Below are 20,181 nucleotides of genomic sequence, written 5' to 3' on the forward strand. Positions count from 1 at the left end.
AAACAATTAAACTAAAAAGTATTAAAAAAAACAATTAATCAAAGACAAAAAAAAAATCCCTCTAATTAAATTAAAATTTTAAAAACCTGAACACTCCAATATGATATATGAAAATTGAGAGCAGGCTATCGTCCAAAATCGTACATTTCCAAACTTTGTAAAAAAATTGACATCATGGATATAAATTTGAATGTGCATCACCCCATAAACCCTAATTGTTGACGCACTTTTTATCAAGCCTCACATTTAGGAATGTGAGTTCAAAATTGAATTGTATTTAATCTGTGAAACATTTGCAATTTCCATCCACGAAAAAATCAAAACTCTTTTAACGCCAAGGGGCAAGATGTTTTCTCATTTGCATTAATGTTTTGTTCAATTGTAACATGCAAAAAGAAGAAACTTAAAAACTCTCAGCCCCCGTGCCCGCTTGGACCCCTAGCCAACAACCAAGAGGCCGCAGGGCGATTCCCAGAATCAGCATGCAACCTCTTATCAATGCACTCTTCATCAAGCCTCACATTTAGGAATGTGAGTTCAAAATTGAATTGCATTTAATGTGTGAAACATTTGCAATTTCCATCCATGAAAACATCAAAACTTTTTTAACACCAAAGGACAAGATGTTTTCTCGTTTGCGTTATTGTTTTGTTCACTTGTAACATTCTAAAAGAAAAAAATTAAAAACTCTCAGCCCCTGTGCCTACTTGATCACCTAGCCAGTGACCAAGAGGTTGTAGGCGGATTCCCGGAATTGACATGCGGCCTCTTGGTTGCTAGCTGGGGGCCCGAGCAAGTGGGGAGGGCGGGGGGTGGAGGGGGAGGGTTGGGGGTAGGGAGTGGGTGGAAGAGGAGAGGGGAGGAGGGGTGCTGGGGTGCGGGAGGGGAGGAGGGGGGCGGGGTCGAGGGAGCAAGGGGGTGGAGTTGAGGTTGGGCAAAGCGGTAGAGAGCGGGGAGGGGTAATTTTTTTAAAATTCTTTTTTTAATATATATATATATATATATATTATATATTTATTTATATAATTTGATAATTTTTAATTGTTTTTTTAATATTCTTTTATTTTATTTATAAATTAAATATTAGATTTTTTGTTTTTTTTTTTTTTTTTTAATATTTTTATTTTTTTAATTTTTTTGATTTTTTCTTAACTTTTTTTAATGTTCTTTTTCTTTTTCATTTTTATAATTTAATTTCTTAATTTGTGGTTATTTTATTTTAATTTCTTTTATGTTATTTCTTAGTTTTGTTTTGTTTTTTTATGTTTTTGTTTAGTATTTATAATTTAATATTTTGTTTTTGGTTTTTTTCTTTTAATTTTATTTTATGTTATTTCTTAATTTTGTTTTTTTAATAGTTTTTGTTAGTTTTCATAATTTAATAATTTAATTTTTTAGTTTTTGTTATTATCTTTTAATTTTATTTTAGGTTATTTCTTTAGTTATATAATTTAATTTCAAAAAAATATTTCTTAAATTTTTATTTCTTATTTCTTATTTTTTAAATTTGTTTATTTAAATTATTTAATTTAAATATTGTTCAATTTTTTATTTTAATTTATTTTTTTTCTTTATTTTTTATTATTATTTTTTGGTAATCTTTTTAATTTCTATTTTTATTTTTTCTAATGAGGTTTTTATTTTTTATTTGTTTTTTTAACTTTAAAAAAAATGTGTTTATATTTTCTTTTTTTAGTTTAATTTGTTTTTCTTTAATTTTTTTTGAAATAAATTCATTCATTTATTTATTTATTTTTAGTTGTTTTCCATTATTTTTTTATTCAAATTTTTTATTTTTACAAGTTGATTTTGTTTTTTTTTTACATTTTTATAGGTTTTTTTTTTTGTTTGTTTTTTCTATATATTTTTTTCTATTTGACTTTTTTTGTCATGTTTTTTTTTCTTTATTATTCTTATGTTTTATTTCTAACGTAAAAATCACCACATTTAAAAAAAATTATCCGCACTTAATTCATTAGAAAATTTAAAGTTTAAAAACTAAGCCCTCTAAACAAAAAGGGTTGATGCTCATCAACACTTTTCAAAATCAAGATGAAAATCACTAACAAAAAAAAAACTCCACACTTTATATAAAAAAAATTAAAGTGTCAAAAATAAGCCCTCGAAAAAAATGTGTTGATGTTGCATCAACACTTTTCAAAATCAGCATGAAAATCACTAACATTAAAAAAACATGTTGAGGCTGCATCAACATTTTTTAAAAATCAGCATGAAAATCACTGACCATAAAAAAAAATGTTCCTACTTGCATACATAATAAAAATTAAAGTGCCAAAAAATATATGCTAAAAAAAAGTGTATTCTGGTATCACCACTTTTGAAAATCAGGTGATTTTTTGCTACCTCTGAAAAACAAGTACCGGTTCATTTTCTCGTTTGATCGGTAAATATGTTTGTGTCAGATGACAATGAACTCAATATGCTTATCTTGAGGGAGTTTTATGTAAAATTGTATTCAGGTCACCCAGGATACGAAAAGACATTGACAATAGTGAAGAAGTTCTACTATTGGCCAAACCTGAAGAAGGAAGTGGCAAAATTCACAGCTGGATGTTTGTACTATTAGTAGGTGGAACCAAAGTGTAAGCATACATGTGGGTTTCTTCAGCCTATTCCGATTCTAGAATGGAAATGGGAGGTCATTTCCATGGATTTCATTACAGGGCTTCTGAGGACATCGAGGTAGCATGATTCTATCATGGTTCTGATAGAAAGGTTGAGAAAGGTATCTCACTTCATTCCAGTGAAGACTGCCTACTCATCTAGTGAGGTAGCACATGTCTTCATTAGGGAGATCATGATATTACATGGTTTTCTGAAGAAGATTGTGTCAGATAGGGATGCCAAGTTCACTTCCAAGTTTTGGAAGGAGTTGTTCGTAGGTTTGGGGATAGAGTTGGCCTTAAGTATAACTTATCATGCATAGAAAAATGGATAGACACAGAGGGTCAATAGGATACTAGAGGATATGCTGAGAATGTATGTGATGCACCAATATAGGGGATGGTAGTAGTACCTTCCATTGGTTGAGTTTTTTTATAACAATGGTTATCAAGAGTCACTGAGGATGAGTACATTTAAGGCACTGTATGGATAATGTTGTAACACTCCCATTAGTTGGAGTGGTCGAATGACCAAGGTACATATTCAAAGGACATGTTGGAAAACATGGAATAGGAAATGCAGGTTATAAAGAAGAATATAAGGGCCATAAGTGACTGGAAAAAGAGTTATGTATATTAGAAGAGGAAATTTAAGGAGTTTCACATTGGGGAGCATGTGCCTTTTCACCCCAAGCCCAAGAAGAGCTCCCTGAGGATTGGATCATGTGCTAAGTTGGCACCAAGGTATTATGAGCATTTTGAGATCCTTGATAAGATTAGACGACTGGCCTATAGACTTGCACTTCCTCAGATAGTGAAAGTCCATTATGTTTTTCATGTTTCATTGCTTAAAATATATGTAAAGGATGTTGATCATGTTATTGATTGGTATGTATTGTAGGTGGAGCAAGAAGTAGAATTCCAGCTAGAACCTCAGTGCATATTGCAACAAAAACATCTCATGCTATAGAATAGAGTAATCGAGAAATTTAAAGAGTAGTGGAATCAATTTGGGCTCAATGAATCTACATGGGAGATAGTTAGTCAAATGTGGGCTATGTATCCTTCATTTATTGTTGGTGAAGGAAAATGAGTTTTTGGTATTTTACATATTTATGTATGGTTTCTATTGTAAATACCACCATGGGCTTTGTAATAAAGATCCGATGAGTGGTATGGTTGTCATGTTGTGATGTTTTTCACGATGATTTTGCTTTTGAGTACATTGTTATTGTACATATTCCAATGATCTGGGTTATAAATATAAATGGGCAGTATGTTTTTCTTTTCAGTGGTTTTTCTAGTTGTAGGTGTCACAGAGCACTTAGGCCAATGTTCCTCTAAGGGGGAGGGGTTTATAACATCACTGGGTTAAAATTTCATGTAATAAAAGTTAATAAAGGGAAAATAATACCATAGTCAAGTGACACTTATTCCAAGCTGAATGTTGGGAAAAATATCCTAGTGGGCATCACTTGATGTGTTTATGCCTAAGTGGAAATTGGAAAAGGCAATGGAAAAGGCTTTGAAAAGGAAAAAATGCATTATTGTTATTTTATTTATGAAAATCAAGTAAATTAGGAGAAAAGGGAGGTGAAACGTCATAGGTTACATGTGAGGAGGAAAACAAAGGAAAATAATGGAAAATTGAAGAAATTAGAAGCATGAATAATAAAAATACATCAAATCATTCATTTGTAGCCTTTTATTAGTTCAGCTTTGGAATTAGTTTTTAGAGAGGAGAAGAGAACCAAGAGGAGAAGGAAAGCAAGCAATCATAGAAAGGACAAGGAAAGCCAAGGAAGGATAAGGAAAGCCATGGAAAGACAAGGAAAGAAAGGATCAAGTAAAGAAAAGTTGGATCAAGCATATTTAGTAGGAATACTTGTAGGTACTAGGTTCCATGTATGATTTCCAAGCTGGTTTTGACATGCATGGTATGTGCATATCGGTATTCAGTTCTCATGTTGTCCTTGGCATGGGTTTTGTTGGATTTGATAGTGGATTTTATCGTAGCCTTTCTATTTCTGAATAGACATGGTGTGACGGGGTTGTACTCAATTTGAGCTTTGGATTACCAGAAGATTTTGGATCTAGGTGAGGTTGTCTTGGGAAAATTCCCAAAGGCATAAGAATCACTTGACTAGTAATGGTGGGATCCAGGGAAAATCCTAAGGGTGGAGATGGGAAAATTCCCTAAGGTGTTGGAGAAGAAATTTTTAGGCATCCAAGATTAGTTTTATTTTGTGATATGAGAATGAGCTTAGGTGAGGTCATGGTCTGGTTAGGGTGGAGGTAGTTTAGCCTCTAGATCCCCTTGGTTGTTCGTGGATTGGTTTATCCCATTAGGTCCCACATTCATGCTTGGAATAAGGCATGGGAGTGATTGAATGAAAGAAATGTTTGGTTCAGCCAATCTACGGTTGGCGGGTACGTGGAATTCCTAAGCCTAGTTGGCTTTTTCCTATGTTTAATAAGAGATGGGTTTCCCTTTCTTTTGATGAGTAAATGTACCTATTATTATGTTAATTTAATGGTTGTTCTATGATTGTAATTTATCTAGTTATACGATAGTATAAGCATGGTTACTTGATAGTTCTTAGTCATGGCTCTTTCCATGCTTTTACTTGTAATTGAATGAATAATGAATGCAATACCTAATTGATGTTATGGTATCTAGTGTGAGAAGGTATTGACCCTTCTTGTTAAACATCAAATAAGTTTTCAGATCGTTATGTTCGAACATACATTAATGACGTGTGGGTTATAGGTTTACCAAGTGTTTGACAGAATGTGAGTCCCAACTAGGGAAGGTCATGTCAATTATTGGTTTTAGTTTTAGTTTACAAGCATTATTTCTATGTCTTTTTATGGATTTTGGGAGTTTCATGGAGTTCTTGGTAGAGCTTGGGTCCTAGCAAAAGAAAACATCCTTAAATATCATAGTTGTTGGTATAACACTAGAAGAAAAAGGCTATAGTCACACTCAGGTAGGATCATGAGAGCAACTGGAGGGTCTTAGTCACTTCGATGGCTTGGAAAGGGAGTGATCAGGGCTCTAAGTCAGCAAAAGGAGAGTCATCTAAGGGGTTGGACACCTACAGGGGTTGGGTTTCTCCTGAAGTTCATGTAGCACCCGAGGGAAGTCAGTAAAGTCTCATGTTGTCAACTCTATTTTCTTAAAGTCATCTAGGAGGTTGAGTCTTATCATAGTGACCCTCAACTCCTGTTTAGCCTAGGAAAGCTAGTGAAAGTGGGTAAATATGGGTGGAGGATGTTATAGAACTTTGAGCAACATAATCCATGATGCTTCTTTTCCCGAACATGAAAAATGAGTATATTATCATTTAATTCAATATTTTTTTTATTATATATGGTTCTATACACTATCAAGGATTAACAAATATTTCATAATGTTTTCTACTTTTGTGAAAGACTTGCCAAGAATTTACAATGTCTTATAATTTAGATAAAAAATCATCAAGGTTTGAATGTTTTTTTATAATTTAGTCAAATATTTTCCATGAATTTATATATGCATATTATATTATTTAAAAAATAGAGTATACATTATTCATGCACAATATGGATTCACCCATTTATTATAGATATAAATTTGGGGGCGCTTTCTTAAAATTTTCACTTATGCAAATGTGCATGTGTATTTTGAACCTCCAACCTATGAAATAGGTATATTAGTTGTAGCTAAGCTAGAGGATTTTCCAAATATGAACATATGGGGCATGGATCATGATGTGAAGGTACCATGGTGGATGTGGTAAATGAAACAAAAAGGGATCCCAAAATATTCTATCAGAATGAGAAGGTGTTATCTATAGATGTAGTGTTGACAAGACTTGTTATTGTAGAGGAAGCTATAAAAGTAGTCTTAGGGAGAGCATCAATAACAATAGATGTGGACATAGTAGGTTTTGTCACGTATGTGGTGCTAGTCCCAAAGAAACCTAGGAAAAGACCATGTAAATATGTATACAATTCTACACTCCACCTTGAGAGATAGTTGACAAGGTACAACTGATGGTGGTATGAAGATGAGGTGGAACACTATGGTTAACCATTCAAGGAACAAAAGGTTCAACCCTTGGAGTATCATCCAAAGTGACCCTAAGATAAGTGTGCTTATAGTAATGGAAGGGTTAAATGTATGCCTACAGGCCATTAGACCCTCCTCATGCTAAGCAAGGCTCTCAACATGCCAAGCATGATTAGAGAAATTATTAGGTCTAGAATGAGCCTCCTAAGGAATATTAAAAAATAATAGTGGAAATAATAAAATAGGATTACCTCACCAATTTTTTTATGGAAAAAAGAAAAACTACTTTTTGAACTCATATTTTCAACTTATCTCTCCATACTTTTACTCAAATTTAGAGTGGGAGTGGGAGTTCTTGTTGGATGCGTCACTTAATTCCTCATCCCAAGATTACCCATGTTGTGTACTTTCAATGGACCCTACTACATGAAAAATGAGAAATACATGAAAAACGTTATTGCAGCCACATTTTTCATGTATTTATCATTTTTTGCTGTAGAAGGGTCTATCAAAAGTATGCAACATAAGAAATCCTTTGATGAGGAATTAATTTTTTCATCCAACGATTGTTCTCACTCAAAATTTGAGTAAACCTGCAAGGAGATAAGTTGAAAATATGAGTTGAAAATTAGTTTTTTTTTTTCCAAAAATGGTGAATCATCCACCATGGTTGACAACATCATATTGAATCCTATTGGTTCTTATAAATTTGATTTTGGTTGTACAATTTTGGTTTGAGGCCCATTTTTTACCTCAAAAAATATTAAACAAGTAACATGCACCTATCAAATCAAGGAGAAAGCATGGAAACAAATGATTAAAGGGATATTCCCATACTCAAAAATTGGTTAATCAATTCCCAAGTCAACTATGAATATGTGGTTGGGACAATTACATTATCCCTTTGATTAATGGATCTTATGACCAATGCAAGTACCCTTAATTATGCATGGGAACCTCCCAGGAGAACTGACTCACTACTTATTAATGCTTATTGTGGGTATATAAAGGAAATACCTCGCACCATTACCCATGTAAGGTACTTAAGGTTATGGCCACTAAGGTTACCATGTGTAGCTACCCAATCTGGGGGAATAGACATTAGTCGGGTCTTCACACAAAGGTAGGGAATCAACTCTAAATTCTCCCAAAGGAGAACCCCAAAGTAGTTGCAAAGCAGTGCCACCAATATTAAGTGGAGTGAGGTATATCGCTCCACTTTCCCCAATGTGACCTCATGAATGACCCTTATGTCAAAAGGAATTCTGAAGCAATGTGCAACTCCAGATAGATTTTCCTTCCTTTGCTCAAAATTATATGTATGTTTTAGTGGCCTTGGAGATTTTAAATTGCTAGCCTATTCCAGTTCCCTACTCGAGCTACTATGCATGTGAAACCCTAGAAAAGAAAAATATTGAATTATTTTTAATATGAATTGATATTAATGGTTTTTAATTAAATCAAAGGTGTATGGAATGAACATGTGTTGTTTTTATGACTCTTCTTCAAGGAAGAATAGTTCATAAAATGCTCATCCTAACTCTTATTTTTTATAAAGCCTAGTTGAAGAAAGATAGCATATTTTCAAATACAGAGTCGAATAGAATCATTAAACCCTAAAATTAATCACTGAGACATATAATTCAGATTAGAACCATAGATGCAAACTAAGAGAATAAGAAACCAAAAGAAACACACAAAAAAATACTCAAAACTAAAACCCTAGTAGCAAGAAATTATGCACAAAGAGAAAAAATACAATCATTCAAAGACACTCACAAGAAACTAGAAACGAAAAGAGTTAGCAAGGCTATGGTGGTAGATAGGTATCTATCCACCAATGTCTCTTCTAGGAATCAAACCCAAGACAATTCAAAACCCTAGAAAAGGAAAGTAAATTGACTTAGTGGAAGTATATTTGAGTGTTTTATAAAGTGAAGAAGACACTAGGAATTAAATCTGAAGAGAAACACCAACTAGGAAAAATACGTGTAAAAAAACTTAAGCGTTTTTCATGAGAAACCCTACCAAAACCCCTAGCTGGAGGCTTCATCACTCTCTCGCATAAGTAATTGATTATTTATGAGCCAACAATGCTCCATCGTAGAGTAGATAGGTCATTGTTTAGCTAAAAAATGTTGTAGTCTAAACTACAGAGGAGAACTAGTAGGGAAAAAAATGAGATAGTGAGTTTTGTAACATTGGGGCTTTAGATATAAATTTATCCTATGACTTATAGACACTTTACAATTCTAACCAAATTAAATAAATGCTGCAACAAACTTGTAAAATTACTGAAAAATCACTCACTGGGATCTCCCTAGTGGGTTCCCCAATTATGTGTAAGGGGAAATCTTGTCTATTGTACTAGACCACATTAGCCTAGAAAGTCTGCACAAGCCTTACCCAGATAGTAAAGGTTACACCTAATAATTTAATCAAGGAAATCTGAAAGCATGTACGCATATGAGGAAATCACATAGAGGAACAAGGAGGGTTACCTTCTATGAAGGGAAGCCAGTCATTTGACACAACAACTTGATGGATCACAACAAATCTTCACTTCTCTCTCATCCCTATACTGAATACCTGCACACAAAGAATAATTTTTCCAAACCCTAATCTCTGTAAAACTATGTTCGCGTTAGCACATGATCATAATCAACGTATTGGCATGGGAATTGACACAAGAGAATCAAATAACTGTGAAAGGTTTAGATAATTATATTATGGAAAAACTAATTGCTACATTAGTGTGGCTTTTCTAGTCTCTTCCTATGGCCCTCCTCTAACTAATAGCTTACAATTCATATGGAAAATGGTGATCTCTTATTGCAAAGAATCCTTTTTATTTTGAGATCTAGCAACAATTCACTATATAATACTTTCCTCCCTATTAATCTATAGAGATATTGCTTTTATAATTTTCCACATCTCTCTAGGGAGTGATTACATTGAATCTCGATAACTTCTTAAAAATGCATGGCTAATTTGATCCTTATAGACTCAGAGTGATCTAGTTTTACCCTATTTGATATTATCTAGAAAAATTTCACTCTATCTCTCATTTTTAGTGTAATTGTTGCATTGTTAACCCTCAAGTTCACCCTACTAGATAACATAAAGATTTATTGAGCCTAGTAGTCCTAGCTTCTAGTGGAAAGGGAACATTGAAGGCAACAATTATGGGTTTTTGGACCTTTCGATAGGTTAATTTATATATCCTATCTTCCCATAAATTTTCCCTTTCTAGTACACCCAAGGGGATGTTGGAAACTTGACTATACTAAGAGGGGGGATAAATCAGTATACTACATTCATGGTAATCAATTATCAATTTTTATTTTTATTTTCAATAGCTAACTAAATCATTAGATAAGAATCAGTACACCATATGAATAATAGATGTAAGATATAAAAAACATTAAACAATAGCATAAAAACACACATAAGAGTAACACATGTAGACACAATATATGTGGAAATACATAAAGGAAACAAACATGACTTTTGTTGTCATGATGTAAATCTGAGCACCCACTCCCTTTTTACATCAACTTTTGTAGGCATCCACCTATAGGAGGTTTTCGCTTATCTTCTATTTTGTAAGCTAGAACTTGTTGGAAACACCCACTCCCATTTCGCACATTATTTTTTGTAGGTTCCTACTTGTAGGAGGATTCAACCTCACTTTTTGTTTGCAAGTTACAACTTGCTGGAAGCACCTACTCCCACTTCTCATATGATCCAGCCTATTCTTATTTAGGCTACCACCAAAAAGGAGACACCAATCCCTTGATACATGAAAGTTTAATATGATAGGTTACCTGACCTTTAATTCTAAATACCTTCATCTCTTCATCTCTACTTTTTACGATGTCTCTACCTCATCTTCCTCAATTTTGTTTAAAATATACTTCTCTTCCTCCTTCTCCTTTTTAAGAAAATCCACAAACTAGGTTTGACAAAATAGCTCAATCAACTTACTACTCTACAATCCAAATTCTATGTTTATATAACTAGCTTCATGTTTGCATTCTAATTCAGAATCTTTATATTTCGAAAGTAACTCTCTATATTTCTCCTATTTGTTTCACATTCTTCTATATTTTGAATATATAAAAAGTTAAAATTAATGATCCTCCAAATAGTATTATAATATTAATAACTGCCAAATCCAATGATTACAGAAACCATGGCCCAAAGTTTTCTTGTTTCATGCTAGAAGACATGGATGAGGGTTCGCAATTGATAATCTCATATGTGGATGCCAAGTACTATCAAAAAATTTAGGCTAAAATAATTGCAAACACATATTGATGAGCTTTAATCTGCATCCATTCTCTAAATTAGGGAAAACTCAAAAATTTCCACCCATATCTACAACCATTTACATCACAACATCTTCAAGCACCTACGCAAAATTTACCTATAAAACATACCCTATTGCTCAACAACACACTCTGTCAACATCCACATACTTATAATACAAGCAACACCAACTCAACACTAGTAGACAAAGAACCTCTAGTCATTAAGCAATGCATCATCATCATACTTTATCCATATTTGATACTAGAAATACATCAAAAACCTTAGTAGCAACCAAAAAATGTAATACTCTAAAAATAAACATATTCACTCATAGGTTTAGATGGTTAAATAAAGAAATTACTCAACCAATACATATAAGCACTAGTAGAAATAGAAACTCAACCATAAATAAAACTCATATTAAACTCAACGGTATCTCATCCTCATATCATAGTGATGATAATAGCTACCCATTGTTCTAATATTTAATAACTTTGATATGAATAACGAGCATACCCCAATGATTCATTTAATAGTAGAGTGCATGTATCATTTCATCTCTCAAACCTTAAATCAATTGCGGCCTATACTAACACAGGAAACCTTCAACACCCATGGCCATAGATGACAAATTTTCTAACAATCTCCCCCTTCGAATTAATTGAATAACTGATTTGGTCCTCCCCCTTTTGTTCTGACAATAATTTCTCCATTATTTCTTACTATTTCTCCATCATTTCTCCTTACCTCCCCCTTTGACATTAATGCAGGCAAGGTGATTGGAAACATAACAAGACTCAACACTCAAAACTCAGAGACTATCTAGTTGAATCCATACACTTATTCTTGACATATTAATAGATATTATTGCAATTGCATGGAGGAAGCCTCAAATATAATCAAAGAATATCTTCTTCTTTTATAATTTGTAACATCACATAAAGAAACTCAAGCTTAGAATTGAACCTTTTTCTCTAGACTTACACATCCTCTAGGTTTAATATGTATGAAAAATTTTCATTTTCCGCATCATTTTCATAACCAGGTAGATTTTTCATAAAAATATCCTTCACCATATTAGGTGACAAAGAGAATCTTCCATTAATTTATGCTTCGTACTACATCAGTATGGGATAGAAATTAGTATGGGAATATGTTCTTCAAAGGTTTCATTATGAAGATACAAAACTCATTGTTACATTTTATCTTCAATCTGGTGCTATATAGTGACAACCATAAGCATGCACTTTAACAAAATAGAAAATATAGTCAAATGAAGTTTCATTTTACATCAAATATAGGCTTTTCAGAGAACCATATGTCAAGAAGCAACATTTTTTTCCTACAATTTTCACCATTGGTCGCTTTCTTAATGGGTAATAGAGGAATGACTACAAATTGAATGTGAAATAAACTAACCTCTTCTTTCAAAAAAAATCTTGGAATAATTTGCATACATATATCCAGAACTACCACCAGTAACTCTTTTGATGTTAGTTAATTTATGTCTTAGTCAATTTGCATCATAAGGTCCAAATAGTGCAATATCAGAAATAGAGTGGACTAAAATTCTCAACGTTCAAGAAAATGGAACTTCAAACCAACATAATTATAAACCTCAATATCTACATCACTATAATCATCGATTCTCCTAGTTGTATCTCCAATGTAAAAGGACTATTCCAAGTCAATGAAGATTCATAAATAAAATGTTGCTTCACTAACCTCCACATTCTTGAATATGGTTTCCTAAATGCATCACATATTCATTCTATCCAACAAGCTACAAAGACCTACATTGCTACCTTTATTCAATTAGTGAATCCATCTAATTATCCAAGTTTGAGCCTGCTACCTTTGGCCTACTATTTTTCCACCGATCAATTTTCAACTCATTTTTGAAGATCACTAGTTTTTACCATATATTGTAGTAACCCTCGCCTCCATGACTACAATATATTAGGACATGAAGATCATTTAGAAAAGTACCATTGATCAAATTTTATTTTTGAATTCAATCAAAAGGTCTAGATTACACTATAACATATAAATATAGCATCCTTTGGCATCCTTGGTTCTATCATCCTCTGTTATGACATCATAATGATTTCTCTCTCATATCCTCTAGCTTGCCAAACTATAATGCATACCCATCGTATCCTCTAACTTGGCAAAGATTTCTATATTAAATTTGCACTTCATAGAGATTACAAATAATCAAATTACGCTACAGATTACCTAGTATAACTTGTAAATCATATCATTGAGACACATACCATAATATTCTAAATTTTAATGTAGCCTATAATCTGAGATTAGTCAAGTCTAGCATGTGCTTTGTTCTAATTCCTCTAAATTTTCTCTAACCTCCTTGACTATGTAAGGTATTTTGGCACCCAACGTATACTATGTAACCACTATCCCAATTATTCAATCAATGTAACACCTCAAGTCTGCCATAATGCTCTACTATCTAACCTCAGGAAATGAATACTGCCAGATTAAGTAACATATGATGATGCATGTAAGGAGTAGGATATGTGTAATGTTTTCATAGGTCCGACTTGTAACACATAACATAGTCATACGTAAAAAAATACCACCATACTGTAGGTATGCTTCAAGACTTCTATAGGTTCTAGAATAACATTGTAACATTATTAGGTCTAGACTAATGTAATAGAAGGTTGAACCTCATTGGAGGCTCCATCATGTGTGATGCTTCTATTTGGCATACCATTATTCCACACCTTGTAACTTCTTTGAATTTCCCACTCTCATCAATTGATATATGTTCTCTTCATCCATGATATTCCTTTAGGTGATCATATTACTAATGTTATTAGTCAAATGTTTCTTTAATGGTTCATCAAGAGAACATTGTACATTTCACAAAATTTAATCACACAAATTTCGTTCTCACCTAATCAATTTTTTATTCAAAGTGCCCATTATGGTCATGAAGAGGAATATATTCAATACATTCAAAGTAGGATATATTAATGTTGGGTTGTGTTATATTCTTTCCACGACTAGCTCACGTAGTTAACTGGGGGGTTAGAGGGGTGGTGGAGCCTCCCCTTCGTTGTGTCGATTGTGTAGCGAGGGGAGTTATAGGGGGTTCGAGGGGTACAAGTAACCCCACTCTATGGGGTCTGGGGTAGTGCCCTAGAAAATTTTGGCTTTGGACCCTATGTTAGGTTGTGCAGACCTACCTATGGTTTTGTGCATGTTTTTCACACATGGTTTTGGATGCGATGATTTTTGGTCCATGGTATTGGATGTTTCAGCATGTATAAATATGTATTGTAACACTGAAAGGAATATAACGAAAAATCAAGCTGGTAGTCCTAGTTTTGGGATCCAGGGGAAAATCTCTGTGTATATGTTTTTTATGTGTGATGCTCTCGCATTTTTTATTTTCTGTGTTTTAGAGTTCGTATGCATGTAATTTCTATACAGGGTTAAAACCTACAATTTCTCTATTCACATTACATTAATTCATGTTTCCTGGTAGTGTATTTGTGTCAGCTCTAATGGTTCTATCATAAATATTTACAATCCTCACTAAATAAATCTCTTCATCAATCTTGGGAAGGGAACCATGAGCCCTTGTGGCATTGGCATCTTCCACCCAATTATTAGACAAACCAAAGTGGGAATTGAGCCATAGTTCTTCATCCTTTCCATCATTTTCAGCATATTACTCCTCCTCGGAAACTTTCCAAGAAGTTGTGCCACATGATGTAACTAGGTCTGCAACTATATATATAAACTATTTCCTACACATTCATACAATGGATGACACCATTTGGATTTTTTATTGTGTCTATGATTTCAATAAATGATGGACTAAAGTCCCAATAAAATAAGTATTAAGAGAATACATGTAGCCCAACAAAAATCCTTGCAAAAGATGATCGATGAATATAATTCATAGGTAAATGTTTTCAAAGGAAAAAATACATCCTTTTTCATTGATCTAGTTGTAAAATTCAATTTTGAACGCTAAAGAGTGAGAGAATTCAAAGTGTTATAACTTTGAATGGTCAAACTTTTGAGTTCATTTTAACCCCTGTCTATTAAGTGGACTTTTTGTTCATACACATCAGACATGAAGGATATTAATTTCAATAAGGCATCTAAGGAATTAGATTATACGCTTATTATTTGCTTCAAATTAGTTGAATATAATATTTCAATAAATTTATTTCTTCATTTGGGTAGGTGATGTTGTGATATTTTGAGTCTCTCAACTCCTCCCAAGTCTACCCTTCAAAACTAGAATGGGTCATCCATACAGTTATCTTCATGGATTGATTCTCAATTTATATCCTCATCATGTGGTTCCCACTCTTGATATTCAATCTTGTTTTCATTTTATGGAACTACCTCTCTTGTCTCTTCTCCACAACTATTACCGATGATCATGGAAATATCCTCAAGATAATTTGGACCCTTAATTTTCTTATTTTGTATTTCAATTTATCAAGAAAAACAGAATTCTCTTCTTGCAGTTCTAAATCATTCTCTAATTCCTAATCATGTACATAATATCTTGCATCATGTTCAAAATTTCCATAAACAAAACAAACACATCCATGCTACTCAACACAAGGTACCTAAACAATAATTTCATATACTTTCCTCCCATGTCTTCAAGGGACACTATTGGGGTTGCTCTTCCCCTAAGCTGCTTCACACTTCATGATCGTTAATCTGATAAAAGAATTGTTTGAATTATTCTTTACTCATGGTTACATTCATTTTCTTAGTCATCTATCCCTATGTCCATGCTAAAATCAATTTTTCAATGAAGTAACTTCTTGTTCTATCTTATTTTTGCAAAATTTGGAGGCATTCCTTGAGGTTTCTACATCTCCTTATGGTTTCCTTTCTAGTATACATTGGATAACCTGCTTCATTTATCCGTGTTTATTTACAAAAATGGGAAACTTACATTATTTAGCCATATGGCCAATATTTTCACACATATAGAATCTTTTGTGACCAATAAATGGAGGATGAAACTTGTTGCTCCTCATGTTGTTATCCACATACAATGCACTCCCACTCTTCTTTGAATTGCATTTGCAATCAACAACCTTATGGTAAAAAATATTGCAAGAATAAAAATAGTCATAAAATGAGTGTGTGTACTTGATGGTAAATTCTCTTTATGAGCAGAGTGATCTTCCTTACTTGAATTCTTCCGGGGACTTCCTTTTTAGATGTATCTTCTAATGTGTATTTTTTTTATAAACCTTTATTTATTAGCTAAACAATTCTTGAGGTTATGGAAAGAGAAGCAATTGACATCTTGTAATAAAGGAGCAAATTTTCTCCTTGGTGAAAGTAGTTTTCCTCATTCGTTCCTTAGTTCTTGGTTCTATTACCTACCTTTATTTCTATTCATTCTACTACTAACGTCTCCTACAAGCATTTTAGGTGCTTGTTTATTATCACCTATGGTTTCCTTTGAGCTAGATATTCTATTTTATAACTCATTTCTCATGGAGACAACCTCTTCTAACTTTTCACATAACCTTCTCTTTTCTTCTAGTTATATGCTTATCACATCGTCAACTCTCCTTTCCTCTTTTGATTGGAATTTTAAGCTAACGATTTCTTCTTTAAATTCATGTTATCTTTCTTCCAATATATGAAGAAGCTTCTTCTAATATTTATTCTCCATTGAGTTAATTTATATTTCAACCAATATTGAGTCAATATTAGCATGGTTTTCATTTGTCTTTTCCTCATGACAATAAGGTACTTTCAGACTAGGAGAATGAATATCATTTGACTAAACAATTTCATTTTTATAGGCCTTTTTCTTCTTCTTATTTTTATTCTCTATTTCTCAACTATTACTATTGGCATCTCATTCATGCAGGACCTATAATATGTGCCATATATATTTTGCATATTTCATATTTGTTACCTTCTCAAGATCCATATTGTGATGTGTTGGGCCTCAAATACACCCATTTTTCCATAATACAAAAATGCCATTTATAACCTAAATTCTGACACCAGTATAGTAACACATTTCACGTCATAATTCCATCATTTATCGACAAATCACATCCTATGCCTCGTGGTTGATTATTATCAGTTTTATTAGCTTTTCAATGATTATAGATGACATAGTTGTTATTTACTAATGATGGTTTCGCCAAGTTTATTTTTCGAAGCATTCTATTGCCAGAAGTCTCCAGAAGTCAATTTTAACCAGTTAATCGGTAGTTGAGTACGAAATTTCTATAGGTGAAAAAATTAAGTTTGTGATCAAATGGGGCAGCATATAGAAATTCTGAGGCTCGGGTTTTGTTCAGAGCACTATGTTTCATATAGCATAGAAATGTTTTGGCAAAATTCATCTTCGTGAAGGAGTTATGGTTGGGGGAATATTCCAATGCAAATTTAGTCATGTTGAACGTGAACGTGTTGGGTCAATTCAGGCCTGTTTCTGAACGGTTTTGGTTGATTCTTATGATGAAAACTTCCGAATTATTGCACAGTTATGCCAGAGATAAGAATAGTTAGATTTGGTTATCTTATGTAAAGAAAATGCTAATTATGAACAGATCGTAGGATCTCAATATTAGTTTGGTTTCAACTATTGCCATGAACATAACTATTTTGCTATTTTATATATGTAACTATGCCTATAAAGGCTTATGTAATGTAATAAGTTGGGAGGAGGATGATTTCCATTTCATTTTGCTATCAAAAATGAAGATTGTAAACTCTATTATTCAATAATTAAGTTGAGTTTTGTGATTCAGCATAGCGAGTCACTGATTCGATTTCAAATTAATTATGAACTCATTGAGTCTCTAAATTGAATGCGTTGAAGTTTAGTTCTTTCCTATAAGCTTCCAAGCTGACTCTGGGTCTGGCAAGGGCCCACCAAAATCCGGATCCAGCTTCTGTAATCATATGCGTAGGTAATATTTGTGTCCGTTTTAGTTAATTCTTCCGTTTTGATTTAAATTCATTCTTAAACAATTGATTTAAGTTTGATTTTTATTAGCTATCACAAAGCAATTCGATACTATGTGTGTTAATTTTGGATTGGTTTCAATTAAAGGAATGATCTCATGTGCCAAATTTAGATTAAACAAGCTAAGTGTATAATGTTGAGGATTTAGTATTGAATGGTCTCAAGGAATTGTTTATAATTTGTTGTGGGTGTGTGCTCAACCTAATCAGAGCATCGCTCCATTTCTTTGCATTCAATCTTGTAAAAATTCATTCATATATACGCAGAGAACTATATTGCTATTTGCGCCCATCTAAAATCATCCTCAAATTTGAATGAACACTTCCTACACATGCTCAAACTAGAAGATCAAATTGAAAGCACGAATCTCTACACTATTGCATACGAATAAAAACGTAGTATGGTTGAAACTAACATTTCCTTGAGGTTTCACTATAGAGTCCATAAGAGTTGTGTCATTTTAATTCTAGAATAGGGCTCCATGTTCCCAGCATAAATATTTAATATGAATTTTAACTTGAACAGTGTAATTTTGGCTATGATTGATTCTAAACATTGTGTTATAGAAAATTTTGGGCACTACAACCCAAGCATGAAATGTCCATAAACCAAGGGCTCCTAAGTCCCTAAAAGTGTTGTTCTAACCCCTAAAGGAACAAGGTCAACTGATTACAGCTTCTCCCAGAAGTTCTCCATGAAAAACTGCGCAGAACTGGTCAAAACAAGATCATTTCAGCTGCTCCATAGGCAAAGTTCATTACATCTCACCTAAACACACAGTATGGGTGTGTTGCATTTTAAAAAGCCCTTCTATGGGGTGCGATGGGTGAGAAGTGACAAATGGCAGTGTCATTCCATGAGGTGGAGAGGCATGGAAACTTCCAGAAACTTCTCTTGTGACACTTGCCTCTCTGAATTCGACCAAGGATGAGTAAGAGATCATCAATCTCCAAGTGGAAGCAAAAACTATCAGAGGGAAGACACTAATCAAATCACAAGCTGACTCATCTCCCTTACTGATATCTATATATGGATTCCTCATCCCAGAGATCCAGAGGCTGGAATTTTGCATATTGTAAGGAATTGTTGTTGGTTTCTTGAGACAACATCAGATTGTTGGGTGATCTAAGCTTTGTATGAGGTGAAGAGGGGCTTCCTTGCTGAGACGATGATGCTGGGTCAGAACAACTGGTTGTAACTCCCTTGGCTATTTCTTGTTTATCAATAAAACCTATTCAAGTTTTCCTCCATACTCTTGTGTCATTTATGTTTTATGCATTTGTATGGTCAATTTACATCTGATCCTAGATTGTTTATGATTATAGATCCATGTTCTTGTATAGTGCTATGCTACTGTGATCTTACAGGTACTCTGTGAAGCTGGGCGTGCAAGGGAACAAGTAGCGAAAGACTATCAAGAGAGAGAGGAATCGAACTAGGAGATTAGTGCAAGACAGAGGTTGGTCTTCTTTTTTCTTCTCTCATCTATATTTCATAAAGGAAAAACGGAAGTAGCTTTACTTTGTTTGTTTCTAAGGCAGCTATCACACCTTAGTGGGATAAGCAGTTCTGTGTAGACACTTTTCCCTGTAACAAAATGGCTACTCTGCTGGGGACGAATTAGTTTGTTTGTTTATCTTCCTTGTTGTCTATTTTATAAACTTACAGACGGAGCCTGAAGTCGAGCCAGGTAATGCCGCTTCAGTCAATCTCCGGGATTTGTTTATAAATTAAACAACTGATTTACAAACTCTCTAATTGCCCCTTGTGGTAGCTCTTAGATCCTCCTTAGGTCTACGCCTGATTGTTGCATTACTGATTACCATTTGCTCGACCAAAACCCATGAACTAAACTGCAAACTATGACCCAGAACCCAAGCAAAGTCTCATCTCTGGCCCAGCGCAGGTACTGTTCTGTGAATCTGAAATTCAACGCACTTCCCGAGTGTAGTAGGTGCGCTGCATTTCAGATTCCCTGTGTTACAGGTGTGCTGATCAGACTAGGCATTGTTCAGTTTTGGTTTCTGTGATTCATTCTTTCAAGTTTTATTCATGAATTTTGCTGCCTGTGATTAGTATATCTCTGTTTGAAACCCCTTTTCCTTGCTGTTATTCCGCCTCCTTTGTACAAAAGAACTGTAAATGTTTTTGTGTATTTGTTGAGTCATTTTCGGTTCTCC

Source organism: Pinus tabuliformis, chromosome X (assembly GCF_031772625.1).
Source record: "Pinus tabuliformis cultivar Carrire ecotype Pingquan chromosome X, CPIR1, whole genome shotgun sequence".
Taxonomy (NCBI): Eukaryota; Viridiplantae; Streptophyta; class Pinopsida; order Pinales; family Pinaceae; genus Pinus; species Pinus tabuliformis.